Here is a 19,193-nt window from a genome sequence, read left to right on the forward strand (position 1 = left end):
ATCATACTAGCAAGCAACATCATTAAAAGTACAAGGCCCTAAACATTGCATCCTAATTTAAATACACCCTGTGAGGAAGCTAGTTGTAAGTTTGCTGGTTAGTGTACTGAAAGCCCATTACGTGCATTAATATTCCAAGGCTTTGCCTTTCCACAGAAATGAACTGATGCCCCATAAGGTCACATACAGTGTGTCTTTTGTTAGCCTGTCTCATCCTTGACCTTATCCATCCCCAGACACACCAAATATAAGCATTACTGTTAGTTAGATTTCTTCTTTTTTTAACAGTTGCTTGCCTCAGGGGGTTTCTGGCTGTAAATTGATGGTAAATTTGAACTGCGAGATGACCCATCCAATTACTGCCTTCCTACGTAAATTTTACAGCGAGTCCAGCTGCTTCCAGGGTCTGTAGGTCTTTGTTGGGGAAAAAAAAGTGTTATCCTGAGCAAGAAAAGACGAGTCATAGAGTGGGTTGCTCTTTTTTTAGTAATGGTAAAATGTCATGAGGGACTGCTGATTCAGTTCTCAAACAGACATTTCATAGGCACTCGGATGCCTTTTGGATTAGGGCCCACATTGACACTCGATTCTGCTTTTCAATGAACTATTTTTAAAAAGTGTTTCATCCTCTACCAAATAAGTTAATAAAGAATTTGCAGAATTCTCCTTAACTAATCATATTCATGTTTAAAACAATGTAAGGTTTAATGCTTTTCACAGCATAATTGTCATGCTTGGCTCCTCCCACTCCCCCATGTGCTTTTTGTTTACCTTTTGATAGTCCACGTGCTTCTTTGTTTTGGTATCCCTAGTCCTGCCCCCTTGTTTTGTGACTCCGCCCCAGATTGTTTTCAAATTTCCCTCGTCTTCCCGGTGTCGTATTTAAGCCCTGTGTTTGCCCTTTGTTTTCGCTGGTCTTTGTTTGAGGTTTGAATTGTTTGGATGCATGTTTGATGCCTGTATGCTTGTTGGATGTACTGTTTGTTCTGTTGGAACTGTTAGTCTGTTTTGTGATTTTGTCATGTCTGTCCCTCAATCTATCCGTGTTGGATCGATGAACCTGGACTGTCATGACCACGACCCTGGATTTGCCCTCAATAAAAGTCACTTATCTCAGCGTATGCGTCCACCTCCTCGCTCCATGTTACAATAATAAGGGGAAACGCTCAATAATATACATTTTAAGAACAAGCAGCTTACCTTGACGTCAGCATAATGGAGGCCTCTGCCCAACAGTAAAACAGGCAACTAGAGACAGCATATAATCCCTGATAAATCTACATAATTTATCCAGACAACTGTTATAAGCAATGACCTGTTTTAAAGAACTGCAAATGTAACTACCATATTTGACTATGGAACCCACAGAATTTACCATATGTCACATTCATGTAGGCAACATAACAATGTTTTCTGGAGTCCTGAACCAGGTCAGTAGTATTTTTATGCAAAGACAGGATTTCATGCACTTAATGTAATGTGCTTTAATGATGTAATAAAGAAACTAACAAAATGCATTCATTGTTAAAATATTCAGAATATTGTTGTGACACCAAGTACATATTCAGTTCTTTAGCCATTTTCAGCACCCGTTATGCTGAGCGATATGAACTGTCAAACATATATTTGAATGACTAAATTATGCCTTAAAGACTTGGGGAAGGATTCATAGCTGATTGATAGTGACAGTAATATTATTATTTTGCACAGAGAATATGATTCATGGTGTAAGTCATGCTGTTCTCAAACATGTGACAAACATCTTGTGACTGGAAGATGCAATCTGTGGGATTTGTCTTTTAACAAGGAGGTATCACCATCCTTTTGTTTTTCTCAGCTCAATGCTGCTTGTGAAAGTGAATTTTTAGCACCTACTTTCTGAAGGTGAAAATGTACAACAAACCTATGCTTCCAGACTGCTCTATCTCACTTGTAAGACAAAGCACAAGCCAAGCTTGAGAGAGTAAGTTGCATGTTTTGCTCAACCTTTTTTTCCCTGTAATCAATTTAGTGGTAGGTTAACAAATTCCTCCACTGTTTGCCAAGGAACGTCTCATGCTGCAGCTCAACTCGTAGTTCTCAAATCAACAAAATCGCTCGTTTCCTGTAATGAATTACATACAGAATCTCCACCATGATCAGCTCAATCAAATTATTCAGTGGGCAGAGAAAGGCCTCATTTTTATGTTCTGTATATTCCTGGTCTGTTATTGGACACATGGATTCTTAACTTATCAGGCACATGGATTCAGCTGTTCCTTCTTGTAGATTTTTGGTTACAAATAGGAGCAAAACCATTACAATATGGGACATACACTCTTAGAAACAAGGTATGAAACCATCACTGGGCAGTACCCCTCTTGTCACTAGGGTGGTACCTTCAAGGGTACAACTCAGTACCTTTAGTCAGTACCTTCATCTCAGTACCTACAGCCATCTGAGCCGGATGTCCAAGAGAGCACAATTGGCCTCGCTCTCTCTGGGTGGGTAGGATGGCCCCCCTTCTCCCCCATCACTCAATGCGATACTAGTCAGCGCAGGCGTCTGTTAGCTGACGTATCAGATCCGGCAGTTGGCGCTTTCCTCCGAGCGTGTTCGGCTGTCCATTGACATTGTGTGAGTGCCAGTTTGAAAAAATGTGGTGGTGCTTCACAGGTCTCGGAGGAAGCCTTCACCCTCCTAACGTTGGTAGTATCATGTGATTGGGGGAGTCCTAACTAGCAGATGGAATTGGAGCCGACTAAATTGAGTAAAAATAAAAATAAAAAAACACCGGCATAAAAAACGCTACTAAGATGATATGCAGTATCCCACCAGTCACACCCCCTGGCCATTACTGATTGATGATGGTATTATGAGGGCTCATCTGGGAAATATGGCCAACACTTCAGAGATGCCTGCTTAAAACTACCCTATATACACTGCTCAAAAAAATAAAGGGAACACTCGAATAACACATCCTAGATCTGAATGAATGAAATATTCTCATTGAATACTTTGTTCTGTACAAAGCTGAATGTGCTGACAACAAAATCACACAAAAATCATCAATGGAAATCAAATTTATTAACCAATGGAGGCCTGGATTTGGAGTCACACACAAAATTAAAGTGGAAAAACACACGACATGTGATGTCCTTTAAACAAGTCAAAATGAGGCTCAGTATTGTGTGTGTGGCCTCCATGTGCCTGTATGACCTCCCTACAACACCTGGTCATGCTCCTGATGAGGTGGCGGATGGTCTCCTGAGGGATCTCCTCCCAGACCTGGACTAAAGCATCCGCCAACTCCTGGACAGACTGTGGTGCAACGTGACGTTGGTCACGTTGGCGAGACATGATGTCCCAGATGTGCTCAATCGGATTCAGGTCTGGGGAACGGGCGGGCCAGTCCATAGCTTCAATGCCTTCATCTTGCAGGAACTGCTGACACACTCCAGCCACATGAGGTCTAGCATTGTCCTGCATTAGGAGGAACCCAGGGCCAACCACACCAGCATATGGTCTCACAAGGGGTCTGAGGATCTCATCTCGGTAGCTAATGGCAGTCAGGCTACCTCTGGCGAGCACATGGAGGGCTGTGCGGCCCTCCAAAGAAATGCCACCCCACACCATTACTGACCCAGTGCCAAAACAGTCATGCTGAAGGATGTTGCAGGCAGCAGATCGCTCTCCACGGCGTCTCCAGACTCTGTCACGTCTGTCACATGTGCTCAGTGTGAACCTGCTTTCATCTGTGAAGAGCACATGGCGCCAGTGGCGAATTTGCCAATCCTGGTGACAGGCAAAATGCCAAGCGTTCTCTGGCAAATGCCAAGTGTCCTGCACGGTGTTGGGCTGTGAGCACACCCCCCCATCTGTGGACGTCGGGCCCTCATACCATCCTCATGGAGTTGGTTTCTAACTGTTTGTGCAGACACATGCACGTTTGTGGCCTGATGGAGGTCATTTTGCAGGGCTCTGGCAGTGCTCCTCCTGTTCCTCCTTGCACAAAGGCAGAGGTGGTGGTCCTGCTGCTGGGTTGTTGCCCTCCTACTGTCTCCTGGTGTACTGGTCTGTCTCCTGGTAGTGCCTCCAGCCTCTGGACACTACGCTGACAGACACAGCAAAACTTCTGGCCACAGCTCATTGATGTGCCATCCTGGATGAGCTGCACTACCTGAGCCACTTGTGTTGGTTGTAGAGTCCGTCTCATGCTACCACGAGTGTGAAAGCACCACCAACATTGAAAAGTGACCAAAACATCAGCCAGAAAGCAGAAAGGTACTGAGAAGTGGTCTGTGGTCCCCACCTGCAGAACCACTCCTTTATTGAGTGTGTCTTGCTAATCGCCAATGATTTCCACCTGTTGTCTATTCCATTTGCACAACAGCTGTGAAATTGATTGTGAATCAGTGTTGCTTCCTAAGTGGTCAGTTTGATTTCACAGAAGTTTGATTTACTTGGAGTTATATTGTGTTGTTTGTACATTGCTCAAAAAATAAAGGGAACACAATTTGGGGATTTGGATACCTCTTTGGTGGAAATCTGTAATTTCACACAATGTGAGGTAAAACATTTTTTTAACATCTATTGTGCCTTGGACCCCTTCCCCGAGGTGATGAATCTATTGATTGTGATCGTATTGAAAAAGTATTCAAAGATAACTCGGTTAAAACCTGAAGGATGTATATAAATGGATATAAATGAATTATTTGCTGTTGTCATTATATTATCATTGAGCATTTGAGACCAAAACATCCAGCCAGAACTTGTTTTTAAGCCTGTGTGTGTGACATTAATATATAAATATGCATGACATGGTCTGAAAAAATAAAAGAAATTTGACCTGATAAACAAATGGGCTACAGTTACTGTAACTTGAAAGGCTATAATGCTGGGCTTTAATGGTTTGTATTTTTGTCTTTAACAACTTTGCATAGCACAGTCGAATTATTTAAGTATCTTAAAGGGCGGCTTATTTTGTGATCCTAAATCATGCAGCTTGAATGCTGCAGAAGTTGTCTATTGGAGAATCATGATAGTACTGTCATTAGCTCAGTAGTGTTGTCCTCCACAGGAAATCGACCCCAAATCATGCTTTCATCATTTAAGCTAAAGCTATTGGTTTTGCATCTACATCATCTTCACATCCTCAAAGTCATGTATGTGCTGAACTCTGCAGCACGTGGCTGTGATGTGACCTTGACTGTGACAGGAGGCAGGCTTTGCCATGTGGCAGGGGACAGAGGGGTAGTGGTTTAGATGGGAATCATTCAGACAACTGTCACCTCGTCAGCTCATCGCAAGCACTTCTTATGATCTTCTTTGACACCAGAATCCGAACTATGTGCGCAATTGCAGCTGAAAGGTTGTTGTTACGGGCGCCCTATGCCTCAGTACCAAGGACATTATTTATGTTTACTTTGTGGAAGACCTAGTCAAACAACAGCACTAGATCTAATACCACTATCAAGGTTTTGTTAGAGTGGAAATAAAGGTGTTTCGAGTACTATTATGTTTGTGAAAAGCTGATTTTATACCAATCTAGCATCATCTTCTGACTTCCCAAGTAAAGCATTTTTTATCCATGAACAAATTACATTAAGCAAACATATGTTCTTATCAGAGATGCAATTCTAGGCAAGGATGGCACCAAGAGACAGACCAGCTACATCTAGGGTCCACTATCATCCCTCATTTTCCTGAATGCAACTAACAAGATAATAAGCTGTCCATATCCTTTTCCAAGAGTTAAATGTGACGACTCAGATAACACGCTGTATAGATTCGCTTGTCTCTGCCTGACGAAAGGCCATCCCCCCATTTCCCGCCTACCCAACACGTTCATGTCTCTCTCTCTCTCTCTCTCTCTCTCTCTCTCTCTCTCACTTTCTCTTTACTTTTATCTTTTCTTTGCCCGGAGTCTCGCAGCCCCCAATTTCTCTTCTAAAGTCTCTCCATTTGCTAGGCTCTTTTCCCTTGCTGCTCGGCTTCTTTCACTCCTCTCTTATGCTTCCTCTTATCTCGTTACTTTTACCTCCTCCCACCCCCCCCCCTTTTTCATCTTAAGTCTTTCTCCCTCACCCCCCCCACCCGTTTTCCCAGCTTACTTTCCCTCTCCTCCTCTTCACCTGTCTATTTTAATCTATTCTTAAGCACTTCTTCTCCTTGCTTGCATTATACTTTTCCCCTCTCTCTGTTCATTCCACTGGGGAGGGTGCTCTCTTGTGGGGGGGAGAGATGGTGGGGGGGGGGTCGGCGTTGTCTGCAGAATGTTGAACACTGTGGAACGAGGTCAGGCAACGTTAGAAAAGTGCTGACTGCCAATCAACACAGTGTTGTGGGAACGTGGCAACGTCCTGCAGTTGGGTTAAGGGCATGTGGTACGTGCCCTTGCCTCAGATTGACTGTGAGGAGAAATATTCTAGCAAAATCATATTAAAGGTCAAATTGTTTTAGCAGTTGCAACAGCAAAAAAAGTGATAAAGGTTCTGTTAGGCATGATCAGTGTTTGAGTAACATATGGACTCATCTTATGCACTCATCAGGCAGGAATGTATTGAATGCAACAGCGTGGCTTGGCCAGACATGATGAAAAGATGTCTAGACGCAATGATTATATAGAGATTATATGGAGTGTTCTTCTGCTCTTTGAATAGTTAATAAACAAAAATACATGGATGTCTAAACTCTGACACCCCAAAAGCTGCACTTCAAGTGCTTTTGCCTTATTCCCAATACCAACACAACTAATGACCAATGATCTCTCATACTGTCCTCAAATGCTGTATGTCAAATCACTAACTCTGTCAGACCTACGCTTGTACTTTTGCTTACCGTTACTCTAGACTTTATATCCTACCTGGCGCAGAAAGATGACTTTGTGCTCCTTTGTTCAACAGCTTAGAGGCACTTTTAAGAAGAGTTAGTGGAGCGCCTCCTAGTGCTCACTGGAAAACATGCTTTACCCAGCATAATTTAATCTAAGAAACATCTCCCTGTGGTCATTGAGCTATGAGATTGGAATCAGTAATGAAGGGCTTACTGCAGCTGTGTATGTTTGAGTCCCACTTAACACTCTTTCCAAAGTAGGTCACTGTAGTTAGTGAATGCATGAATGCAACATGCTTCTAGGGTGTGGGCCACATCTCATTGTTCTGAGATCAAAGAGGATGAAGAAAATGTCATTATTCATTTAATCAGTGGGATTCATAGAGCAGGCTCATTTAGGGCTACATCAGTTGTCAGACAGTTTTACATCAGCTGCGTGCCTTGCAAGCTTTTACTTATTTACTTCATTCTTTTTTAGGTGTACAACAATCTACATGACAAGCAGAATGCTGATTTGTTCACGAAACTGAAAAAGGGGGGAAACAATGTATTGTGAACTTGTTTTGTGACTGTACAGTTGTGGCGTTACAAATTATACTGATGTTGCAAGACAACTGACAGTGTCTGGAGCAGAGCAGGCCAAAAAGTGTTTCTGCCTTTATTTCTCAGATAAGAGCTGAGTCAGTGTATGACAAACATCTAGACCAGTGTTGGACAGTATCTGCGCTAATGGGTACTTCTCTTATTTCTAGATTGTCTAGGCTACTACTCAAAACATTGCACTCCTAACTTTTTAGAATTACCCCTGGGCCAATAATTGACATTATCTAATACTGTTATAATTAAAATTAAAATTGATATTATGCAAATTAACATTCGTTTGTTCTCTTTTACACGCCAGGTGGTTTTGGTTATTGTGCCATGCACAGTGCCAATAATTCTTGACCATTGTTTCAAACATTATACACTGATGCATGTTGATGCTCTGCGACTTTTTTTGCCAAGTCACATCGAGACCAAAAAAAGCCATAATAGATCTCATGTGGCTTGAAATGTACAAGAGAAAGACGGTCAGTGTTTTAGATAATGGAAAGTTACCTCAGCAAACAGTACTATAGTAGTAATGCCATTTTTTTCAATCTCATATTTTTCAGCTATCAGAGGCAGTAAACTGATGATGAAGTGTAATAAAAGTTGATGAAAGTCTTATTAAATTTATTCAGGTATAGTTTAAAAAATTAACTTGAACTTGCCCTGTATCGGCACTCTCATGGTATACATTCTAAAGCAGGGCACTACTACATGTCTTTGCTGCTCTTAACAATGTGTTCATCACAGAAACTCATTTAGTGGTAATAAAAATATATTCCTATACATTATTCCTATTTTCATGAGGCTGATTTGGCTTATTTGCCCATTTTTATCAGAATTTTCTGTTCCGTTTACACAATTGCACATATTTCACATAATGAGGAAGCTTTATTTGAATTTTTCGTTCCAACTTAAATGATGCAGCAGTTCCCTTAAACGGTGGACAAGTGCTAGAATCTGACTGCAGCAACATTTATGCCAGAATTTGAAAAACAAGCTGGTGAATAAGCCAAATTAGCCTTGTGAAAATTAGGGACAGTGTAATATCCAACTGCTCAGGAATGAAAATTTTACTTTAAATCCGGTTAATTGGCTAATGATCTTTTTCATAGAGTTATGACTTAAGTATTTTCTCCATACATCTTTCTGAGTTTCCTGTCAAAGCTCCCTTCAGCAGCTGCATTATGTGAAATGTGTGAAATGATGTGAATTCTGATGTATCGAAACATAAATCAGCTCTAATCATTTGTCCAGTTACCTGATATTACTTGGTGTGATTATGAATTTACATCATGTCACTTTAATCTGTAGCTATATACAAATAGAAATGGGTAAACTACATCTAGGACAGTTCAATATCTGCAATATCCCTTTATCGCTGGCTCTTGTGCTGTCTTGGTTCACATTAAGTGGAGCCAAGGAGTCCAGAAATCCCTCATAACATTTTGGATCACATTAGTAATGGTGGTCATAATTTTATGCACTGACTTGGCAGACAGATACAAGTCAAGTCAGGCTTTGTCATTTCAGTTATGTACAAGTACACAGTGAAACAAAACAACACTCCTCCAGGGACATGGTGCAACACAGGAATACAAGTGCTAGACAATACAATACCCACAGTGCAGACAATAGAGTACAGTAAGTAAATGCAAAAGACTTACAATAAATGCAGAACAGAACACAGACAGTTCACGGTACTAGTATGTGTAGCTGTCCAAAGGAGGACATAACATACTATGACATATTAGCAGCTTAACAGATAGCTTAGCATATATGAGCATATCAGTCACTGAGGTAGCAACCAGAGCAACAATATACAGTATTGATACAGTAATTCTAGCAGCTAGCGTTGTTAAAGTGAAGTAAAATGTGCAAAAATGCAAGTTTTCTGATCTAGAGTCATATATCAATTAAAGTGTTTTAAGTGTTTCTACAAGAATATGAATGAAGGTCATACACCATATCCTAAACTGCTCTTTGACCAACTGATGATAAAACCTTATTCCAAACCAATCTTTTGTGTTACTGTAATACTGTAATACTGTAATATTTCTTCAACACTAGATTGGAACATTTACAAAAAGGCAAGCAATGGTGTAGCAGTAAGGGCAGTATTTTTTAAAGATGTGTGGGTTTTTTTGCTTTACAAATGTAGCTTGCAAATTGTGTGAAATAAAGAATAAAGGGCTTGTGCTGAAATTACCACATGAAAGGAAAGCTCATACAGTTTTAACATTTTTTTTCTTTCTTTTTTTTTTTCCTCTTATGAAAGGGAATTTCATATGGCAGCACATGCATGTGTGAGAGAGCATCCATAAATGCACAATGCTTTGCTTAAAGGCTGATGCCATCAGTCTCATGCAAAGTTTATTCACATGTCAAAATTTTTCTGAGAGCGTAAAGTAACCACTCGTGTCTCAACTCACAAACTTTGTTTTGAAGATTAGAAGTAACTGGGACGTCAGAAAATGTGCCTAAACCTCTAATGTATCGTTTTTTTCTGGAGTGTGCATGTGCCCTAACCAATTTCAGACAGTGGATTATGATCCAATGTTCTACAGTTCAAATATCACAACCCCCCTGAAAACAAACCATACAAGAATGGAACTAATTGGCGCACCACAGCCCAAAAAATCACCTCTTTATTCCCACTGAGGTCTCCATGGGTTTTATATGTGAAAACAACAACCCAATACAGTCTGCCAACCAGTAATTTCCCAGGTAATGCTCCAGTATACCAAAGGGGCATGTTTACCTGTGAGCACAGAGTGAGACACATACTGAAAAAGAACAGCATGCATTTGTTTATTTTCAGTCCTTGGTAGTTACGCACTACTCACACAAACAATGCTGACCTTTTGTGCAACCGTTGCAAGAAAGAAAGGTAATGTCACCCGACATTATTTACCAAGGAACATCTAATACAGTGGTTTCATTTAGGCCCTCTGGCAGAAGTAAATCAAGAGTTCGGCATCCTAAAATGACTGAAGGGGAAGGGGGTTAGTGAGGAGGGAGGAAAAAAATGATCGAGGATGCATGCGAGACAACAAATCTACAGTAGATACATTCAGGAGAGATTCAATAGCAGCATCACATTTATTGTAAAAGTCTACTCATTTAGTAAGTCTGTCTGCTAATGTATCTTCTTACTACATGAAATTATGTAGCCAGTAGAAAGTGATGCATGCAAATCTTTGTGGTAATCGATGTAGCCTTTTGTAGCAGGTGTGTGTGGCCAGCAGTGTAATAGTGCACAGTTGCAGTTTCACTTTGTCATTTTTACAGCTTGCTGTAGAAGCATGTAATATGTATAAATTGAGGTGTCAGTATTTGAATACAGAAATCACTTTTTGTTCCTCCTGTCATTTGAGTGCAGGAATACAGAGAAAATATTGACCAACAATTCAATAAAACACTTTTTTTGTTTTAACAGGACTGTAAAATGTTACCATTTTGTTTGTATTTCTGAGTGCCACTCAAACACAAGTGCCAGCACTTGAGCGCATTGTCCTGGACAGCTGTAACGTGGTGTTATTACTAACTAGACTAACTACTGTAGCTGATGGAAGCTCTGTCTCTAAACAGTGGAAATCATTTTTCTAACCTAAGTTAAGTTGGCGTCACATCATCCACCGAGGAGAAAATATGATGACACTTTTTTTTGAGTGGTACTTATTGGATGAAACAAACACTCAATGGACTCTCAGTAACATGTAAAAACATGTTGGGTTTATGAGGGTTAGGATGAGGGCCAGGGTAAGGATTAGGTTTTGGGTTGAGTTTAAAGTTACGGTTAGGATTAGGGCCAGGGTAAGGTTTAGGTTTTGGGTTGAGTTTAAAGTTAGGGTTAGGATTAGGGCCAGGGTAAGGTTTAGGTTTTGGGTTGAGTTTAAAGTTAGGGTTAGGATGAGGGCCAGGGTAAGGTTTAGGTTTTGGGTTGAGTTTAAAGTTAGGGTTAGGATGAGGGCCAGGATAAGGTTTAGGTCTTGGGTTGAGTTTAAAGTTAGGGTTAGGATGAGGGCCAGGGTAAGGTTTAGGTTTTGGGTTGAGTTTAAAGTTAGGGTTAGGATGAGGGCCAGGGTAAGGATTAGGTTTTGGGTTGAGTTTAAAGTTAGGGTTAGGATGAGGGCCAGGGTAAGGTTTAGGTTTTGGGTTGAGTTTAAAGTTAGGGTTAGGATTAGGGCCAGGGTAAGGTTTAGGTTTTGGGTTGAGTTTAAAGTTAGGGTTAGGATGAGGGCCAGGGTAAGGTTTAAGTTTTGGGTTGAGTTTAAAGTTAGGGTTAGGATGAGGGCCAGGATAAGGTTTAGGTCTTGGGTTGAGTTTAAAGTTAGGGTTAGGATGAGGGCCAGGGTAAGGTTTAGGTTTTGGGTTGAGTTTAAAGTTAGGGTTAGGATGAGGGCCAGGGTAAGGATTAGGTTTTGGGTTGAGTTTAAAGTTAGGGTTAGGATGAGGGCCAGGGTAAGGTTTAGGTTTTGGGTTGAGTTTAAAGTTAGGGTTAGGATGAGGGCCAGGGTAAGGATTAGGTTTTGGGTTGAGTTTAAAGTTAGGGTTAGGATGAGGGCCAGGGTAAGGTTTAGGTCTTGGGTTGAGTTTAAAGTTAGGGGTAGGATGAGGGCCAGGGTAAGGATTAGGTTTTGGGTTGAGTTTAAAGTTAGGGTTAGGATGAGGGCCAGTGTAAGGATTAGGTTTTGGGTTGAGTTTAAAGTTAGGGTTATGATGAGGGCCAGGGTAAGGTTTAGGTTTTGGGTTGAGTTTAAAGTTAGGGTTAGGATGAGTGCCAGGGTAAGGATTAGGTTTTGGGTTGAGTTTAAAGTTAGGGTTAGGATGAGGGCCAGGGTAAGGTTTAGGTTTTGGGTTTAGTTTATCAACAAGATATTTACTTCAGTGTATTCAGAAGCTTCACTACTGCTGCTTCACTGATATGTTCTTGTTGTGTTACTGATAATCTACTAAGAGTTTGTTAATCATCTACAAAGGACCACTCCAAATAAGGTGTTAAAATACTTCATGTGAGATGATGAGTGCTCATCAGCATGCAGTGTTATAGCAGTTGCTGTAGTTTTAGTTTACATTTGAGGAGGCAGCCATTGTTGTTTACTCATCCAACATGAAAATGACCAATTTTCTGATTTGTTTTTAGCCATTTGACACCAGTACTATCACCTAAAAGAGTAATCCTTCAACTCCGGCTTTGACTGAAGTATGATTGTTTTGGCTGTTTGTCATGTTTTCTCCTTAACCAGATATTCATCCATGTATATTCATACTATACTCAAATACCAAAGTTAGTCACATCCCTAGTTCCTGTTGTCATTTTTAAGGGTGAAAAGCTACAACTAATTGTCATATAATGAAAATGGAACAATTTGATCGGGTTAAAAACTAGGGAGGTTGCTGAAATCTGGGGAGGTGACTTGCATGTCTGCAGAAGCCTCAATAGGCAGATGCTCTTCTCTCTATGCGTTTGCCAGTGTGGCCTCAGTCCTCCCAAGTCCTGGCGAAATCTTTCGACATCTGCTGGGATCTGTAATCCTCTGTCCCAGCAAACACAATTGCCAGACGGGGCTTGCCAGTGCGGTGGAAATATGTCCTTGTGCCCATGCCCGAGTGTGGAGATACTTAGCATGAAAATAGGACTCTGTGGAAACTCCATGGAAAAAGTGCAAACAGTGGCTCGCTGTGCTCCAACAGAAGACCACAGAGAACAGTGTACCAGCGTAATAGCTGATGATTAGATTCAATTGTTGGGCTACATATATAAGTTGACTTGCATTTTTGTCTTTTTAATAAATTCGAGTTTCATTATAAATAGTCAAAAAAACAACAGACAGATTTTTGCTTTTTAATGCTTTTCTTTCTTACCAAGTTCTTAATAATGTATGTGTTTTCTTTTTTTTTTTTATATCTATTTTTTAAGGCAAAGGGGGAAAAAAAATCCTCAAAAAAGTTATAGGCCAAATCCCAAGGCATGTATCCAAAAAGAAACCCAACATTTTAAAAAGAATAGCTGAAAGTTCAAGACAATTTTTTGAGTCTTCCCCAGGGTAGCCAGTGGACTACAAAAAACATAAAACCCTTATATAGAAAAGTAGGGCTCTTCGGCAAAATGGAAGAACAATTACATCTAAAAAGCTTTGAATAATTCATAAATCATTGTTTGAGAAGCTGTCATTTGAAACAACAAGGCTGCTCTAGATACAGTGTCCTGGAGGAAAACTATTAACTGGCAGTCCTATTTGTGAATGTGAACACAAAGCTCCTCTTGCTGGAGGACGCGATTAATAACACTTCTCATTAACCACACAAGCCTTGATTCAAATAATATCCTGACAACTTGTATAAAAGAGATTAAAGCGAAGCACTTTGAAATCACTGATGAACACAGGATCTGCTGTTTCTCTACAACATGGCCCTGGATCACACCGCGATACACCTATATTTGTTTTTTTGCATGTGTTTTCCTTGTTTAACTGTGCGCATACTGTTAGGGCAGGCTTGTTGAATGAGGCTGCTTTGTTATACTGTATGCATGTTTGCAAGCAAGGGGATCTTTGGTGTGTGAGTGCCACCTAGAGGGGTAAAGTAGACAAATGTCATCATTATGTTACCATTACATGATAAAATGAAACATAAGAAATGAGCTAACTAATACATGTTTGGTTTAGTGGAATGCTGCATATATTTGCCTTTTTGGCCTTATGCATAAAATGATTAGTTTCTGGGAAATCACTTTCAGGAGTTACAGTTGTTGGGTTGTTATGGAACAGAACAAAGCAATGACATCAAATTAACTTTAGGAGAAGGAAAAAACCTTCTTTATTTTCAATGTAAGTAAAAGTAATTTTGAGTCACTTATGTTGGTCCATTCATCATGAAAATTGCAAACAATGTAAAAGTACAATAGGCATTTTCAAATTATGACAGAAACTGAAAAATGACAAAACTGGAGATACAAGGTTTTGTTCCGACAGCAGTGTTATGCTTTCTCAGACTGCGTTAATTCCATAGACATGTGTGACCTGTAAATAAATGCCAAAAGTAGTGTCCTCCTCAATGATAATAATAATAATAATGAATTTTATTTGTAACGCACTTTACATTTTAAACAAATCTCAAAGTGCTATACAGTAGAAGCATTTCTATGAACTCAAAGCATTACTATAAAAACATCTTTACACTCCATAGGAAGATCACGAGGTTATAAGTTCTGCTGAAGAGAGAGGTTTTAAGTCCTTTTTTAAAACTCTCACACGACTGTGGTGCCCTCATATGGTCAGGGAAAGCATTCCACAAGCGAGGAGCAGCAGAACAGAAGGCCCGGTCCCCCATGGTGCAGAGTTTAGTTCTGGCGGGGAGGATAATTAATTAATTAGTTAATTAATACCTTATCAGTTACTCAGTTCATTTTAAACCCATAAGTTGACAAGATGTTTGTAACTTGAAGCGACATAATTAAACATGAAAAATTGTTTTTCAAATGTGTCCTGAACACAAAACAATGTAAAATCTGGTACTGATCTACCAGGTTTGAGGGGCTTAAGCTGTTCTGCACCCCCACCTGCATGCATATGTGTATACACAGTCAAAAGTACATGGCTAAATAAATCTCCTAAATATTGAGATCAGATTTGTTATACACAAATAAGGTGTTTTAAATCACTTGTAAAGCTCTCCAGAGAAAATCACCGGCAGTATAATGGGTCAAACTGAAGAGCTCAGTGACTATAAACATGGCACTGTCAGAGGATGCCACCTTTGCCACAATTCAGTTTGTGAAATTTCTGCCCTGATAGATCTGCCCCTGTTAAGTGCTCTTTTTGTGAAGTAACAGCATCTAGGAGCAACAACAACAGACCACACAAACTGACAGAGCGGGGCTGCAATTGCTGATGTGTGCAGTGTGTAAAAATTGCCTGTCTTCTGTTGCGTCATTCACTACAGAGTTCCCAACTGCCTCTGGAACCAAAATCAGCACAAGAACTGTGCGCCAGGAGCTTCAGGAAATAGGTTTTTATTGCTGAACAGCTGCAAACAAGCCTAAGAGCTTTACGCATAATAAAGATCGGCTGGGGTTATCTGGATTCTGGAGTGGTGAAAACATGTTGTCTGAAGTGGTGAATCACGCTTCGCTGTCTGGCAGTCTGACGGGCATATAAGTCTGGGTTTGGGATTGGGTTTTGGGGTTAATGGCATAATCGAATACTATGAATAGGTGTCAGGTGTCCACATATGTTTGATTATATAATGTGTGTGTGTGTGTGTGTGTGTGTGTGTGTGTTTGAGAGAGACCAAGGAAAAGGATCCCATATTGAGGGAGGAGTCACCAAGCATGCACCAAATCATGCACAGAAACATAAATCTTGCATTTATCAATACCAAGTTTGTATCTCTGGGCCGCCTCTGTTGGTATGCTCAAAGAAATTTGACCACAATGGAAGGGGTAACTGGAGTGTTAAAATTACTGTATAAATAGTTGCGAAAGGTTTTCATCCATCCATTTTCCAAGCCGCTTCTCCGTCAGGGTCACGGGGGGGTGCTGGAGCCCATCCCAGCGGTCATCGGGCGGAAGGCAGGATATACCCTGGACAGGTTGCCACTCCATCGCAGGGCAGACAGACAGACACAGACAGTCACTCACACAGTCACACCCAGGGGCAATTTAGCAGGTCCAATTGGCCTGACTGCGCATCTTTGGACTGTGGGAGGAAACAGGAGAACCCGGAGGAAACCCACGCAGACACGGGGAGAACATGCAAACTCAAGGTTTTAAAATAATCAATTATGATAAATCATGATAAATTAGTTTGTTAGTTGAACTTGATTAATTACATTTGTTCAAATGAGAACAGGTAAGTTTTTTTTTTTATTTTTTTATTTTTTTATTAAAAGCATTGCATTTTGTTAGACAGAATACATGTATATTTCTGTGTTTTACAGCAAACAGAACATGTTTTACTTAATGTAAATGAGCTGAGTGGTGACTGGTCATATTGTTGATATGTGCCACACCCACAGTCACAAGCTGAGATTTAACAAGCAGACACGCACAGAGAGGGAGATTCAACATTTAAAAATTCAAATATTCAAAGCATTATTATAACAGATTTTTTTTTAGTTTAAAAACTATATTTGCAACTTAGAAAGATTTGTGGGACAGAAATAGCTCCCTGCTCTGAACACACTTTTTTTTTAATCACACTCTCCTAGTGTTTTAATGGCATGCCCCCAAAGTGGTCAGCTGTTGTCAAGGGAAGCGATTCGACACTTGAAAAGTGCATGAAGTTTCAAAGTTTAGACCTTTTTATTATTATTATTATTTTTGGCAGTGTCAATCAATCCTGAAATCCGGGGGGTGCTGTGACGCCCTCACCACCTCTCCTTCCACGTCTCTCCTGATTACCTAACATTTTCATTGTGTGAAAGCAGGTTTTAAAACAACTGAGAATCAGTGATTTGCCTAGGGTCAGGCCAGGATGGCCCAATGGGTTTCAAGAGCCCTTTCAAATACATGCCTCAAACCATAGCTGGGCAGAGTGAGGTATCTGTAAACGCGAGACCTGAACTTTGACAGAGTAGAAAATGCCCAAATTCAAATAGAAAACACCAACCACCTGAGCAAAAAGTTAATTTGTCCTTGTTGGCAGTGATCTGCGTCATCAGAGGTGAGGTATAAATGAAAAATATAAACACACCCACTGCAGCAGTATGTTTTAGCTGGGCTGCTGGATGGTAGTGATGTGCCAACAGTGTGGTTAGTATGCTGCTTACTGTGGTGCTGTATAGGCCTTGTTTAACTTTCTCAGATATCTTGAAAAAATCACTGACCTACGAAAAATGTAGATGCCTAAAAACGATTCGTGCCCAGGGGCCCATAAATTGATGATTTGGGCCTGTCTATGGTGAATGTTTGCAATTTTCATCACTGGTGTTCATTGAAAGCTGCATTGAAAGTTGTTGCATTTGCTATCATATATACATGTATATTTTATGTATCCATGGGTTTCCAATGAGCACTGTGGATTCTATAATTGCCATATACAGCATGAAAGCACCTGAGCCTCAGTCTGCAGCAGGACTGTCAGATGGGATCAAAAATTACATTTAGATTTTCTCCTTGCCTCTGTGTCAAATATTTTAGTATATTCAAATTTTGGATACATTTCTCATATCATACATTACTTTGCAAAGAAAATGAGCATGAAGCTACATAACTGCAGTAAATACCAGATTTTCCATTTAATGTTATGTCTTCATTAGTCTGCTATCTTAGACTTTTGTCTGCTATCTTAGACTTTTGTGTTCCTTGTTGCCTCTAATATTGTCATCTTCAACCGTTGCGTGTTTTCTATGTCAGCTGCAGCTGTTACATAGGTTTTTGCAAGCATGCCCTCAGAATACAGAGCAGTACAGCTTTTCTACATACAGTGTTCCCTTGTCACTTTGCGGTTCACCTTTTGCGGACTCGGTGCATCACGGGTTTTCAAAAAATATGAATGGAAAAAATATATTGCGGATTTTCGCTACTTTGCGGGTTTTCTGCGGAACTCGATCTGTGGAAAATATATATATATTTGATGAATTTTTACATTAAAAATCCCAAAATGTATAAAAATATATTAAAAATATTAATTATAACAATAAAGGAATGTTATAAATCATAAAATATTATGATTTACAGTAAATAGTGCATATTTACTCAGTTTACTCCTGGAACGTAACACCCGCGATAAACGAGGGAACACTGTATAAGCATGATATTGTCATTCAGTGGATCAGAGCTGTGACAGATCAGTATTATATTTGTAATGAAAGTACAGTTGTAGTAGTTTTATTGCCATGACAGAAAATTGCTATGAAAATCTGTCAATTAACAAGGCTTAAACTACACTTACATGTATATATGTATGAATTATCTAATGACATGAAAGCTGCATATGCATTTGGCTGTGTTACTGTGAGTTCTGCATGACTGCCAGAGGTGGATACCTCTCATTCACCTGTACACAGGTTGAGATCATGCAATGAAGTTATGCTAATACAAAAACGTTGTTCAGAAAAATGATCACTGATTCCAAGTGACACCTTTAGTGGTCATCCGGAATCCAGAATGCATTCAGATATTGCATTTTATTCTATTCCTACTGACCATCAAACACAGTGTAAAACACTGTAATCTCAGGTAGCATTGTGTAAGGGGAGGCCATGCTAAATCTACAGAACAAAAACAATGTGCAAGGACTTGTAGTAAACACCCACCATTTGCAGCATCACCCCTAAGAATTACTCCATACTGAGGAGAAACTGATCCTGGAGGTCACCCTGCACACCTCTGCTAGAAATGAAGTTCTAACACCTAACTTGTGTGAACAATTGAAAGCAGTGCAAGTGCAAATGTACAACTTAATAGGCAGAATTAATTGCAACAGATGAAGGGGCTGTTTGTAACAGTCATTTGTGAACTGATGAGTAAAAGAGTAAATTCAATAGTATATCTATGTTGTTTGTATGAGATGAGCTTTATATCAGTAACCAGTAGCTGTCCTTTAATCTGGCTAACTCACTGTAAATCATTTACATGTTTGAAAATGGTGCTGTATTGCAGACACGACAAGAGTGTGATTAAAACAATATCGCTGTGAAATCGAAAACCACTTAGGATGGAAACAGAAGTCACTTCTATGGTGCAAACAAGGTCTTCAGGGTGAAGCTTGAAAATATTCACCTGATTGCTGTGAAAAGTCACAGCTGTTATTGAAATGTAAATAATGGCTAAAAGCACTTTTACC

At 40.1% G+C, this 19,193-nt stretch overlaps 1 long non-coding RNA gene across 1 annotated transcript in view; it reads left to right on the top strand.

The window, feature by feature from the left end:
* LOC108434744 overlaps positions 1-19,193 on the top strand; it is a 263,953-nt gene that overhangs the window by 22,306 nt on the left and 222,454 nt on the right. The window lies entirely within an intron of this gene.

The sequence above is a fragment of the Pygocentrus nattereri genome, chromosome 12 (assembly GCF_015220715.1).
Source record: "Pygocentrus nattereri isolate fPygNat1 chromosome 12, fPygNat1.pri, whole genome shotgun sequence".
NCBI lineage: Eukaryota > Metazoa > Chordata > Actinopteri > Characiformes > Serrasalmidae > Pygocentrus > Pygocentrus nattereri.